Here is a 14,954-nt window from a genome sequence, read left to right on the forward strand (position 1 = left end):
GTCACACACACACAGCTGGTTATAGTGAAACACACACACAGCTGGTTATAGAGTGTCACACACACACAGCTGGTTATAGAGTGTCACACACACACAGCTGGTTATAGTGTCACACACACACAGCTGGTTATAGAGTGTCACACACACACAGCTGGTTATAGAGTGTCACACACACACACACAGCTGGTTATAGTGTCACACACACACAGCTGGTTATAGAGTGTCACACACACACACAGCTGGTTATAGTGTCACACACACACAGCTGGTTATAGAGTGTCACACACACACACAGCTGGTTATAGGTCACACACACACACAGCTGGTTATAGAGTGTCACACACACACAGCTGGTTATAGAGTGTCGCACACACACACAGCTGGTTATAGAGTGTCACACACACACACACAGCTGGTTATAGAGTGTCACACACACACAGCTGGTTATAGAATGTCACACACACACAGCTGGTTATAGAGTGTCACACACACACAGCTGGTTATAGAGTGTCACACACACACAGCTGGTTATAGAGTGTCACACACACAGCTGGTTATAGAGTGTCACACACACAGCTGGTTATAGAGTGTCACACACACACACACAGCTGGTTATAGAGTGTCACACACACAGCTGGTTATAGAGTGTCACACACACACAGCTGGTTATAGGGTGTCACACACACAGCTGGTTATAGAGTGTCACACACACAGCTGGTTATAGAGTGTCACACACACACACAGATGGTTATAGAGTGTCACACACACACAGCTGGTTATAGAGTGTCACACACACACAGCTGGTTATAGTGTCACACACACAGCTGGTTATAGAGTGTCACACACACACAGCTGGTTATAGAGTGTCACACACACACACAGCTGGTTATAGAGTGTCACACACACACACAGCTGGTTATAGAGTGTCACACACACAGCTGGTTATAGAGTGTCACACACACACAGCTGGTTATAGAGTGTCACACACACACAGCTGGTTATAGAGTGTCACACACACACAGCTGGTTATAGAGTGTCACACACACACACAGCTGGTTATAGAGTGTCACACACACACAGCTGGTTATAGAGTGTCACACACACAGCTGGTTATAGAGTGTCACACACACAGCTGGTTATAGAGTGTCACACACACACAGCTGGTTATAGAGTGTCACACACACAGCTGGTTATAGAGTGTCACACACACACAGCTGGTTATAGAGTGTCACACACACACACACACACTGGTTATAGAGTGTCACACACACACAGCTGGTTATAGAGTGTCACACACACACAGCTGTTTATAGAGTGTCCGCACACACACACAGCTGGTTATAGAGTGTCACACACACACACAGCTGGTTATAGAGTGTCACACACACACACAGCTGGTTATAGAGTGTCACACACACACACAGCTGGTTATAGAGTGTGACACACACACACAGCTGGTTATAGAGTGTCACACACACACAGCTGGTTATAGAGTGTCGCACACACACAGCTGGTTATAGTGTCACACACACACACAGCTGGTTATAGAGTGTCACACACACACACAGCTGGTTATAGAGTGTCACACACACACACAGCTGGTTATAGAGTGTCACACACACAGCTGGTTATAGAGTGTCACACACACACACACAGCTGGTTATAGAGTGTCACACACACACAGCTGGTTATAGAGTGTCACACACACAGCTGGTTATAGAGTGTCACACACACAGCTGGTTATAGAGTGTCACACACACACAGCTGGTTATAGAGTGTCACACACACAGCTGGTTATAGAGTGTCACACACACACAGGGGTTATAGAGTGTCACACACACACACAGCTGGTTATAGAGTGTCACACACACACACAGCTGGTTATAGAGTGTCACACACACACCAGCTGGTTATAGAGTGTCACACACAACACACTGGTTATAGAGTGTCACACACAGCTGGTTATAGAGTGTCACACACACACAGCTGGTTATAGAGTGTCACACACACACAGCTGGTTATAGAGTGTCACACACACACAGCTGGTTATAGAGTGTCACACACACACAGCTGGTTATAGAGTGTCACACACACAGCTGGTTATAGAGTGTCACACACACAGCTGGTTATAGAGTGTCACACACACACACAGCTGGTTATAGAGTGTCACACACACACAGCTGGTTATAGAGTGTCACACACACACAGCTGGTTATAGAGTGTCACACACACACACAGCTGGTTATAGAGTGTCACACACACAGCTGGTTATAGAGTGTCACACACACAGCTGGTTATAGAGTGTCACACACACACAGCTGGTTATAGAGTGTCACACACACACAGCTGGTTATAGAGTGTCACACACACACACAGCTGGTTATAGAGTGTCACACACACACACAGCTGGTTATAGAGTGTCACACACACACACAGCTGGTTATAGGGTGTCACACACACACAGCTGGTTATAGAGTGTCACACACACAGCTGGTTATAGTGTCACACACACACAGCTGGTTATAGAGTGTCACACACACACAGCTGGTTATAGAGTGTCACACACACAGCTGGTTATAGAGTGTCACACACACACAGCTGGTTATAGAGTGTCACACACACAGCTGGTTATAGAGTGTCACACACACACAGCTGGTTATAGAGTGTCGCACACACACAGCTGGTTATAGAGTGTCACACACACACAGCTGGTTATAGAGTGTCACACACACACACAGCTGGTTATAGAGTGTCACACACACACAGCTGGTTATAGTGTCACACACACACAGCTGGTTATAGAGTGTCACACACACAGCTGGTTATAGAGTGTCACACACACAGCTGGTTATAGAGTGTCACACACACAGCTGGTTTATAGAGTGTCACACACACACACAGCGGTTTATAGAGTGTCACACACACACAGCTGGTTATAGAGTGTCACACACACACAGCTGGTTATAGAGTGTCACACACACACACAGCTGGTTATAGGGTGTCACACACACACACAGCTGGTTATAGAGTGTCACACACACACACACGCTGGTTATAGAGTGTCAACACACACACTCAGCTGGTTATAGAGTGTCACACACACACACAGCTGGTTATAGAGTGTCACACACACACAGGCTGGTTATAGGTGTCCACACACACACAGCTGGTTATAGAGTGTCACACACACAGCTGGTTATAGAATGTCACACACACAGCTGGTTATAGAGTGTCACACACACACAGCTGGTTATAGAGTGTCACACACACACACACAGCTGGTTATAGAGTGTCACACACACACACACACAGCTGGTTATAGAGTGTCACACACACACACAGCTGGTTATAGAATGTCACACACACACAGCTGGTTATAGAATGTCACACACACACACACAGCTGGTTATAGAGTCACACACACACACACAGCTGGTTATAGAGTGTCACACACACACACACAGCTGGTTATAGAGTGTCACACACACAGCTGGTTATAGAGTGTCACACACACACAGCTGGTTATAGAGTGTCACACACACATACAGCTGGTTATAGAGTGTCACACACACACACAGCTGGTTATAGAGTGTCACACACACACACAGCTGGTTATAGAGTGTCACACACACACACAGCTGGTTATAGAGTGTCACACACACACACAGCTGGTTATAGAGTGTCACACACACATACAGCTGGTTATAGAGTGTCACACACACATACAGCTGGTTATAGAGTGTCACACACACATACAGCTGGTTATAGAGTGTCACACACACAGCTGGTTATAGAGTGTCACACACACAGCTGGTTATAGAGTGTCACACACACATACAGCTGGTTATAGAGTGTCGCACACACACAGCTGGTTATAGAGTGTCACACACACACACAGCTGGTTATAGAGTGTCACACACACATACAGCTGGTTATAGAGTGTCACACACACATACAGCTGGTTATAGAGTGTCACACACACATACAGCTGGTTATAGAGTGTCACACACACATACAGCTGGTTATAGAGTGTCACACACACATACAGCTGGTTATAGAGTGTCACACACACATACAGCTGGTTATAGAGTGTCACACACACAGCTGGTTATAGAGTGTCACACACACAGCTGTTTATAGAGTGTCACACACACACACAGCTGTTTATAGAGTGTCACACACATACAGCTGGTTATAGAGTGTCGCACACACACAGCTGGTTATAGAGTGTCACACACACACAGCTGGTTATAGAGTGTCACACACACACAGCTGGTTATAGAGTGTCACACACACACACAGCTGGTTATAGAGTGTCACACACACACAGCTGGTTATAGAGTGTCACACACACACACACAGCTGGTTATAGAGTGTCACACACACACAGCTGGTTATAGAGTGTCACACACACACACAGCTGGTTATAGAGTGTCACACACACACACAGCTGGTTATAGAGTGTCACACACACACAGCTGGTTATAGAGTGTCACACACACACACAGCTGGTTATAGAGTGTCACACACACACACAGCTGTTTATAGAGTGTCACACACACACAGCTGGTTATAGAGTGTTGCACACACACAGCTGGTTATAGAGTGTCACACACACACACACAGCTGTTTATAGAGTGTCACACACACACACACAGCTGTTTATAGAGTGTCGCACACACACACACAGCTGGTTATAGAGTGTTGCACACACACAGCTGGTTATAGAGTGTCACACACACACAGCTGGTTATAGAGGTGTCGCACACACACACAGCTGGTTATAGAGTGTCACACACACACACCAGCTGGTTATAGAGTGTCTCACACACACAGCTGGTTATAGAGTGTCGACACACCACACACCAGCTGGTTATAGAGTGTCCACACACACACACAGCTGGTTATAGAGTGTCACACACCACACAGCTGGTTATAGAGTGTCACACAGCACACAGTGGTTATAGAGTGTCCACACACACAGCTGGTTATAGAGTGTCACACACCACACAGCTGGGTATAGAGTGTCGACACACACACACAGCTGGTTATAGAGTGTCACACACACACACAGCTGGTTATAGAGTGTCACCACACACACACAGCTGGTTATAGAGTGTCACACACACACACAGCTGGTTAAGAGTGTCACACACACACAGCTGGTTATAGAGTGTCACACACACACAGCTGCTTAGAGAAGTGTCACACACACACACAGCTGGTTATAGAGTGTCACACACACACACAGCTGGTTATAGTGTCACACACACACACTGGTTATAGAGTGTCACACACACACAGCTGGTTATAGAGTGTCACACACACAGCTGGTTATAGAGTGTCACACACACACAGCTGGTTATAGAGTGTCACACACACACAGCTGGTTATAGAGTGTCACACACACACAGCTGGTTATAGAGTGTTGCACACACACACAGCTGGTTATAGAGTGTCACACACACAGCTAGTTATAGAGTGTCACACACACACACAGCTGGTTATAGAGTGTCACACACACACACACAGCTGGTTTTAGAGTGTCACACACACACAGCTGGTTATAGAGTGTCACACACACACACACAGCTGGTTATAGAGTGTCACACACACACACACAGCTGGTTATAGAGTGTCACACACACACACAGTCTGGTTTATAGTGTTGTAACACACACACAAAGCTGGTTATAGAGTGTCACACACACACAGCTGGTTATATGAGTGTCACACACACCACAGCTGGTTATAGAGTGTCACACACAACAGCTGGTTATAGAGTGTCACACACACACAGCTGGTTATAGAGTGTCACACACACACAGCTGGTTATAGAGTGTCACACACACACAGCTGGTTATAGAGTGTCACACACACACAGCTGGTTATAGAGTGTCACACACACACACAGCTGGTTATAGAGTGTCGCACACACACAGCTGTCACACACACACAGCTGGTTATAGAGTGTCACACACACACAGCTGGTTATAGAGTGTCACACACACACAGCTGGTTATAGTGAAACACACACACAGCTGGTTATAGAGTGTCACACACACACACAGCTGGTTATAGAGTGTCACACACACAGCTGGTTATAGAGTGTCACACACACACACAGCTGGTTATAGAGTGTCACACACACACAGCTGGTTATAGAGTGTCACACACACACACAGCTGGTTATAGTGTCACACACACACAGCTGGTTATAGAGTGTCACACACACACACAGCTGGTTATAGAGTGTCACACACACACACAGCTGGTTATAGAGTGTCGCACACACACACACAGCTGGTTATAGAGTGTCACACACACACAGCTGGTTATAGAGTGTCACACCACACACACAGCTGGTTATAGAGTGTCATCACACAGCTGGTTATAGAGTGTCACTCACAACAGCTGGATATAGAGTGTCACACACACACAGCTGGTTATAGAGTGTCAGCACACACACACAGCTGGTTATAGGAGTGTCACACACACACACAGCTGAGTTATAGAGTGTCACACACACACAGCTGGTGTTATAGAGTGTCACACACACACAGCTGGTTATAGAGTGTCACACACACACACACCAGCTGGTTATAGAGTGTCACACACACACACAGCTGGTTTATAGAGCTGTGCACACGACAACACAGCTGGTTATAGAGTGTCAGCACACACACAGCTGGTTATATGAGTGTCACACACACACAGCTGGTTATAGAGTGTCACACACACACACAGCTGGTTATAGAGTGTCACACACACACACAGCTGGTTATAGAGTGTCACACACACACACACAGCTGGTTATAGAGTGTCACACAGACACAGCTGGTTATAGAGTGTCACACACACAGCTGGTTATAGAGTGTCACACACACACACAGCTGGTTATAGAGTGTCACACACACACACAGCTGGTTATAGAGTGTCGCACACACACACAGCTGGTTATAGAGTGTCGCACACACACACACTGCTGGTTATAGAGTGTCACACACACACACACAGCTGGTTATAGAGTGTCACACACACACACAGCTGGTTATAGATGTCACACACATGGTGTGTGAAGGTGTCCACACACAGCTGGTTATAGAGTGTCGCACACACACAGCTGGTTATAGAGTGTACACACACACAGCTGGTTATAGAGTGTCACACACACACAGCTGGTTATAGAGTGTCACACACACACACACACACACACACATGGTTATAGAGTGTCACACACACACACACACTGGTTATAGAGTGTCACACACACACACAGCGTTATAGAGTGTACACCACACACACAGCTGGTTATAGAGTGTCACACACACACAGCTGGTTATAGAGTGTCACACACACACAGCTGGTTATAGAGTGTCACACACACACACAGCTGGTTATAGAGTGTCACACACACACACAGCTGGTTATAGGGTGTCACACACACACACAGCTGGTTATAGTGTCACACACACACACAGCTGGTTATAGAGTGTCACACACACACACACAGCTGGTTATAGAGTGTCACACACACACAGCTGGTTATAGAGTGTCACACACACACACACAGCTGGTTATAGAGTGTCACACACACACAGCTGGTTTATAGAGTGTCACACACACACACACAGCTGGTTATAGAGTGTCACACACACACAGCTGGTAATAGAGTGTCACACACACACACACAGCTGGTTATAGGGTGTCACACACACAGCTGGTTATAGAGTGTCACACACACACAGCTGGTTATAGAGTGTCGCACACACACAGCTGGTTATAGAGTGTCGACACACACACAGCTGGTTATAGAGATGTCACACACACACAGCTGGTTATAGAGTGTCACACACACACAGCTGGTTATAGAGTGTCACACACACACACAGCTGGTTATAGAGTGTCACACGCACACACACAGCTGGTTATAGAGTGTCACACACACACACACAGCTGGTTATAGTGTCACACACACACACAGCTGGTTATAGGGTGTCACACACACACACAGCTGGTTATAGTGTCACACACACACACACAGCTGGTTATAGAGTGTCGCACACACACACAGCTGGTTATAGGGTGTCACAGACACAGCTGGTTATAGAGTGTCACACACACACACAGCTGGTTATAGAGTGTCACACACACACACAGCTGGTTATAGAGTGTCACACACACACAGCTGGTTATAGAGTGTCACACACACACACACAGCTGGTTATAGAGTGTCACACACACACAGCTGGTTATAGAGTGTCACACACACACAGCTGGTTATAGAGTGTCACACACACACACAGCTGGTTATAGAGTGTCACACACACACAGCTGGTTATAGAGTGTCACACACACACACAGCTGGTTATATAGAGTGACACACACACACACAGCTGTTATAGAGTGTCACACCCACACACACAGCTGGTTATAGAGTGTCACACACACACAGCTGGTTATAGAGTGTCACACACACACAGCTGGTTATAGAGTGTCACACACACACAGCTGTATATAGAGTGTCACACACACACAGCTGGTTATAGAGTGTCACCACACACAGCTGGTTATAGAGTGTCACACACACACAGCTGGTTATAGAGTGTCACACACACACAGCTGGTTATAGAGTGTCACACACACACACAGCTGGTTATAGAGTGTCACACACACACAGCTGGTTATAGTGTCACACACACACACACAGCTGGTTATAGAGTGTCACACACACACACAGCTGGTATATAGAGTGTCACACAACCGCTGGTGTATAGAGTGTCACTCACACACAGCTGGTTATAGAGTGTCACACACGCAGCTGGTTATAGAGTTGTCACCACACAACACACAGCTGGTTATAGAGTGTCACACACACACAGCTGGTTGTAGAGTGTCACACCACACACAGCTGGTTATCGAGTGTCCACACACACCACAGCTGGGTTTAGAGTGTCACACACACACACAGCTGGTTATAGAGTGTCGCACACACACAGTGGTTATTAGTCGTGTCCACACACACACAGCAGGATATAGAGTGTCTCACACACACACTTACACACACACCAGCTTGGTTATAGGTTGACACACACACAGCTGGTTAGAGAGTGTCACACACACACACAGCTGGTTTTAGAGTGTCCACACACACAGCTGGTTATAGAGTGTCACACACACACAGCTGGTTTATAGAGTGTCACACACAACACAAGCTGGTTATAGAGTGTCACACACACACACATCTGGTTATAGAGGGTCACACACACACACAGGGTTATAGTGTCACACACACACACAGCTGGTTATAGAGTGTCACACACACACAGCTGGTTATAGAGTGTGTCGCACACACACAGCTGTTATAGAGAGTCACACACACACACAGCTGGTTATAGAGTGTCTCACACACACACACACACACAGCTGGTTATAGAGTGTCACACACACACAGCTGGTATAGAGTGTCACACACACACACAGCTGGTTATAGAGTGTCACACACACACACAGCTGGTTATAGAGTGTCACACACACACAGCTGGTTATAGAGTGTCACCCACACACAGCTGGTTATAGAGTGTCACACACACACTCAGCTTGGTTATAGAGTGTCACACACACACACAGCTGGTTATAGAGGTGTCACACACACACAGCTGGTTATAGAGGTCACACACACACAGCTGGTTATAGAGTGTTCACACACACACAGCTGGTTATAGAGTGTCACACACACACACAGCTGGTTATAGAGTGTCACACACACACAGCTGGTTATAGAGTGTCGACCACACACACAGCTGGTTATAGAGAGTTGCACACACACCAGCATGGTTATAGAGTGTCTCACACACACTGCACTGGTTATAGAGTGTTGCACACACACACAGGCTGGTTATAGAGTGTCCACACACACACACAGCTGGTTATAGAGTGTCACACACACACACAGCTGGTTATAGAGTGTCACACACCACACAGCTGGTTATAGAGTGTCACACACACACACAGGCTGGTTATAGGAGTGTCACACACACACAGCTGGTTATAGAGTGTCACACACACACAGCTGGTTATAGAGTGTCTCACACACTCAGCTGGTTATAGAGTGTCACACACACACAGCTGGTTATAGAGTGTCACACACACACAGCTGGTTATAGAGTGTCACACACACACAGCTGTTTATAGAGTGTCACACACACACACAGCTGGTTATAGAGTGTCACACACACACAGCTGTTATAGAGTGTCACACACACACAGGCTGGTTATAGAGTGTCACACACACACAGCTGGTTATAGAGTGTCACACACACCAGCTGGTTATAGAGTGTCACACACACACACAGCTGGTTATAGAGTGTCACACACACACACAGCTGGTTATAGAGTGTCACACACACACAGCTGGTTATAGAGTGTCACACACACACAGCTGGTTATAGAGTGTCACACACACACACAGCTGGTTATAGAGTGTCACACACACACACAGCTGGTTATAGAGTGTCACACACACACACAGCTGGTTATAGAGTGTCACACACACAGCTGGTTATAGAGTGTCACACACACAGCTGGTTATAGAGTGTCACACACACACAGCTGGTTATAGTGTGTCACACACACACAGCTGGTTATAGAGTGTCACACACACACAGCTGGTTATAGAGTGTCACACACACACAGCTGGTTATAGAGTGTCACACACACACACACAGCTGGTTATAGAGTGTCACACACACACACAGCTGGTTATAGAGTGTCACACACACACACAGCTGGTTATAGAGTGTCACACACACACAGCTGGTTATAGAGTGTCACACACACACAGCTGGTTATAGAGTGTCACACACACACAGCTGGTTATAGAGTGTCACACACACACAGCTGGTTATAGAGTGTCACACACACACAGCTGGTTATAGAGTGTCACACACACACACAGCTGGTTATAGAGTGTCACACACACACAGCTGGTTATAGAGTGTCACACACACACACAGCTGGTTATAGAGTGTCACACACACACACAGCTGGTTATAGAGTGTCACACACACACAGCTTGTTATAGAGTGTCACACACACACAGCTGGTTATAGAGTGTCACACACACACAGCTGGTTATAGAGTGTCACACACACCACACAGCTGGTTATAGAGTGTCACACACACACAGCTGGTTATAGAGTGTCACACACACACACAGCTGGTTATAGAGTGTCACACACACACAGCTGGTTATAGAGTGTCACACACACACAGCTGGTTATAGAGTGTCACACACACACACAGCTGGTTATAGAGTGTCACACACACACACAGCTGGTTATAGAGTGTCACACACACACAGCTGGTTATAGAGTGTCACACACACACACAGCTGGTTATAGAGTGTCACACACCACACACAGCTGGTTATAGAGGTGTCACACACACACCAGCTGGTTATAGAGTGTCACACACACACACAGCTGGTTATAGAGTGTCAAACACACACAGCTGGTTATAGAGTGTCACACACACACACAGCTGGTTATAGAGTTGTCACACACACAGCTGGTTATAGAGTGTCACACACACACAGCTGGTGTTATAGAGTGTCACACACACCACACAGCTGGTTATAGAGTGTCACACCACACACACAGCTGGTTATAGAGTGTCACACACACACAGCTGGTTATAGAGTGTCACACACACACAGCTGGTTATAGAGTGTCACACACACACACAGCTGGTTATAGAGTGTCACACACACACAGCTGGTTATAGAGTGTCACACACACACACACACACACAGCTTGTTATAGAGTGTCACACACACACATTCTCTACATATAAATAACATTATAGTTACTCACCTATTTAATTTAGCACAAATCACAGGACGTGTCCTCTTTTGTTTCTAGTTCTCCAGTTGTGTATTGTTATTTCTAGTTTGTGTTCACTGTACTGGTTTACATCACTCTCAAGTCTTGTTACAACAGTCTCTTTCTTGTTACATCACTCTCAAGTCTTGTTACAACAGTCTCTTTCTTGTTACAGCACTCTCAAGTCTTGTTACAACAGTCTCTTTCTTGTTACAGCACTCTCAAGTCTTGTTACAACAGTCTCTTTCTTGTTACAGCACTCTCAAGTCTTGTTACAACAGTCTCTTTCTTGTTACAGCACTCTCAAGTCTTGTTACAACAGTCTCTTTCTTGTTACAGCACTCTCAAGTCTTGTTACAATAGTCTCTTTCTTGTTACAGCACTCTCAAGTCTTGTTACAACAGTCTCTTTCTTGTTACAGCACTCTCAAGTCTTGTTACAATAGTCTCTTTCTTGTTACAGCACTCTCAAGTCTTGTTACAACATTCTCTTTCTTGTTACAGCACTCTCAAGTCTTGTTACAACATTCTCTTTCTTGTTACAGCACTCTCAAGTCTTGTCACAACACTCTCTTTAGTACACTTTGCTACTGGTTTCCATCACTCACACCAGTTTGCTGATCTTCTGTTACTGCTCTGAGAACTTTTGCAGCTCTCACTTTACAGCACTCTCTTCCTGGTTAACAGCTGAGGTCTCACTTTACAGCACTCTCTTCCTGGTTAACAGCTGAGGCCTCACTTTACAGCACTCTCTTCCTTGTTCACAGCTGAGGTCTCACTTTACAGCACTCTATTCCTGGTTCACAGCTGAGGTCTCACTTTACAGCACTCTCTTCCTGGTTCACAGCTGAGGTCTCACTTTACAGCACTCTCTTCCTGGTTCACAGCTGAGGTCTCACTTTACAGCACTCTCTTCCTGGTTCACAGCTGAGGTCTCACTTTACAGCACTCTCTTCCTGGTTCACAGCTGAGGTCTCACTTTACAGCACTCTCTTCCTGGTTCACAGCTGAGGTCTCACTTTACAGCACTCTCTTCCCTGGTTCACAACTGCAGCTCTCACTTTACAGCACTCTCTTCCCTGGTTCACAACTGCAGCTCTCAGTTTAGCACTCTCTTCCCTGGTTCACAACTGCAGCTCTCAGTTTAGCACTCTCTTCCCTGGTTCACAACTACAGCTCTCAGTTTAGCACTCTCTTCCCTGGTTCACAACTGCAGCTCTCAGTTTAGCACTCTCTTCCCTGGTTCACAACTACAGCTCTCAGTTTAGCACTCTCTTCCCTGGTTCACAACTGCAGCTCTCAGTTTAGCACTCTCTTCCCTGGTTCACAACTACAGCTCTCAGTTTAGCACTCTCTTCCCTGGTTCACAACTGCAGCTCTCAGTTTAGCACTCTCTTCCCTGGTTCACAACTGCAGCTCTCAGTTTAGCACTCTCTTCCCTGGTTTGCAACTGCAGCTCTCAGTTTAGCACTCTCTTCCCTGGTTTGCAACCTCCTCCCATTACACAGAGCTGGTTACAGATGACGCCCACTTCCTGCTACATATTAACAGCTCAGCAAACAGCCTGAGACAGACAGACAGACAGAGACAGACAGCCTGAGACAGACAGAGACAGACAGCCTGAGACAGACAGAGACACAGCCTGAGACAGACAGAGACACAGCCTGAGACAGACAGAGAGACACAGCCTGAGACAGACAGAGACACAGCCTGAGACAGACAGAGAGACACAGCCTGAGACAGACAGAGAGACACAGCCTGAGACAGACAGAGACACAGCCTGAGACAGACAGAGAGACACAGACAGAGACACAGCCTGAGACAGACAGAGAGACACAGCCTGAGACAGACAGAGAGACACAGCCTGAGACAGACAGAGAGACACAGCCTGAGACAGACAGAGACACAGCCTGAGACAGACAGAGAGACACAGCCTGAGACAGACAGAGACACAGCCTGAGACAGACAGAGAGACACAGCCTGAGACAGACAGAGAGACACAGCCTGAGACAGACAGAGACACAGCCTAGACAGACAGAGAGACACAGACAGAGGACCAGCCTGAGACAGACAGAGAGGACACAGCCTGAGACAGACAGAGAGACACAGCCTGAGACAGACAGAGAGACACAGCCTGAGACAGACAGAGACACAGCCTGAGACAGACAGAGAGACACAGCCTGAGACAGACAGAGAGACACAGCCTGAGACAGACAGAGACACAGCCTGAGGACAGACAGAGAGACACAGCCTGAGGACAGACAGAGACACAGCCTGAGACAGACAGAGAGACACAGCCTGAGACAGAGAGAGGACACAGCCTGAGACAGACAGAGAGACACAGGCCTGAGACAGACAGAGAGACACAGCCTGAGACAGACAGAGAGACACAGCCTGAGACAGACAGAGAGACACAGCCTGAGACAGACAGAGAGACACAGCCTGAGACAGACAGAGACACAGCCTGAGACAGACAGAGAGACACAGCCTGAGACAGACAGAGACACAGCCTGAGACAGACAGAGAGACACAGCCTGAGACAGACAGAGAGACACAGCCTGAGACAGACAGAGAGAGACACAGCCTGAGACAGACAGAGAGACACAGCCTGAGACAGACAGAGAGACACAGCCTGAGACAGACAGAGAGACACAGCCTGAGACAGACAGAGAGACACAGCCTGAGACAGACAGAGAGACACAGCCTGAGACAGACAGAGAGACACAGCCTGAGACAGACAGAGAGACACAGCCTGAGACAGACAGAGAGACACAGCCTGAGACAGACAGAGAGACACAGCCTGAGACAGACAGAGAGACACAGCCTGAGACAGACAGAGAGACACAGCCTGAGACAGACAGAGAGACACAGCCTGAGACAGACAGAGAGACACAGCCTGAGACAGACAGAGAGACACAGCCTGAGACAGACAGAGGACACAGCCTGAGACAGACAGAGAGACCACAGCCTGAGACAGAGACACAGGCCTGAGACAGACAGAGACACAGCCTGAGACAGACAGAGACACAGCCTGAGACAGACAGAGAGACACAGCCTGAGACAGACAGAGACA

The 14,954-nt window shown here is 47.2% G+C and overlaps 1 protein-coding gene across 2 annotated transcripts in view; it reads right to left on the minus strand.

The window, feature by feature from the left end:
• The window catches only part of LOC128656650 (gastrula zinc finger protein XlCGF26.1), a 226,842-nt gene extending 213,288 nt beyond the window's left edge, over positions 1 to 13,554 (minus strand). The window contains exon 1 of one of the 2 annotated variants that reach the window (XM_053710677.1): positions 12,490 to 13,554. The gene's annotated coding sequence lies outside the window, so the exon portion shown is untranslated. Of the gene's footprint in view, positions 1 to 11,873 lie in introns of both variants that reach the window. The other variant, XM_053710668.1, reaches the window with a different exon arrangement.
• Positions 13,555 to 14,954: the final 1,400 nt, after the last annotated feature.

The sequence above is a fragment of the Bombina bombina genome, chromosome 1 (assembly GCF_027579735.1).
Source record: "Bombina bombina isolate aBomBom1 chromosome 1, aBomBom1.pri, whole genome shotgun sequence".
NCBI lineage: Eukaryota > Metazoa > Chordata > Amphibia > Anura > Bombinatoridae > Bombina > Bombina bombina.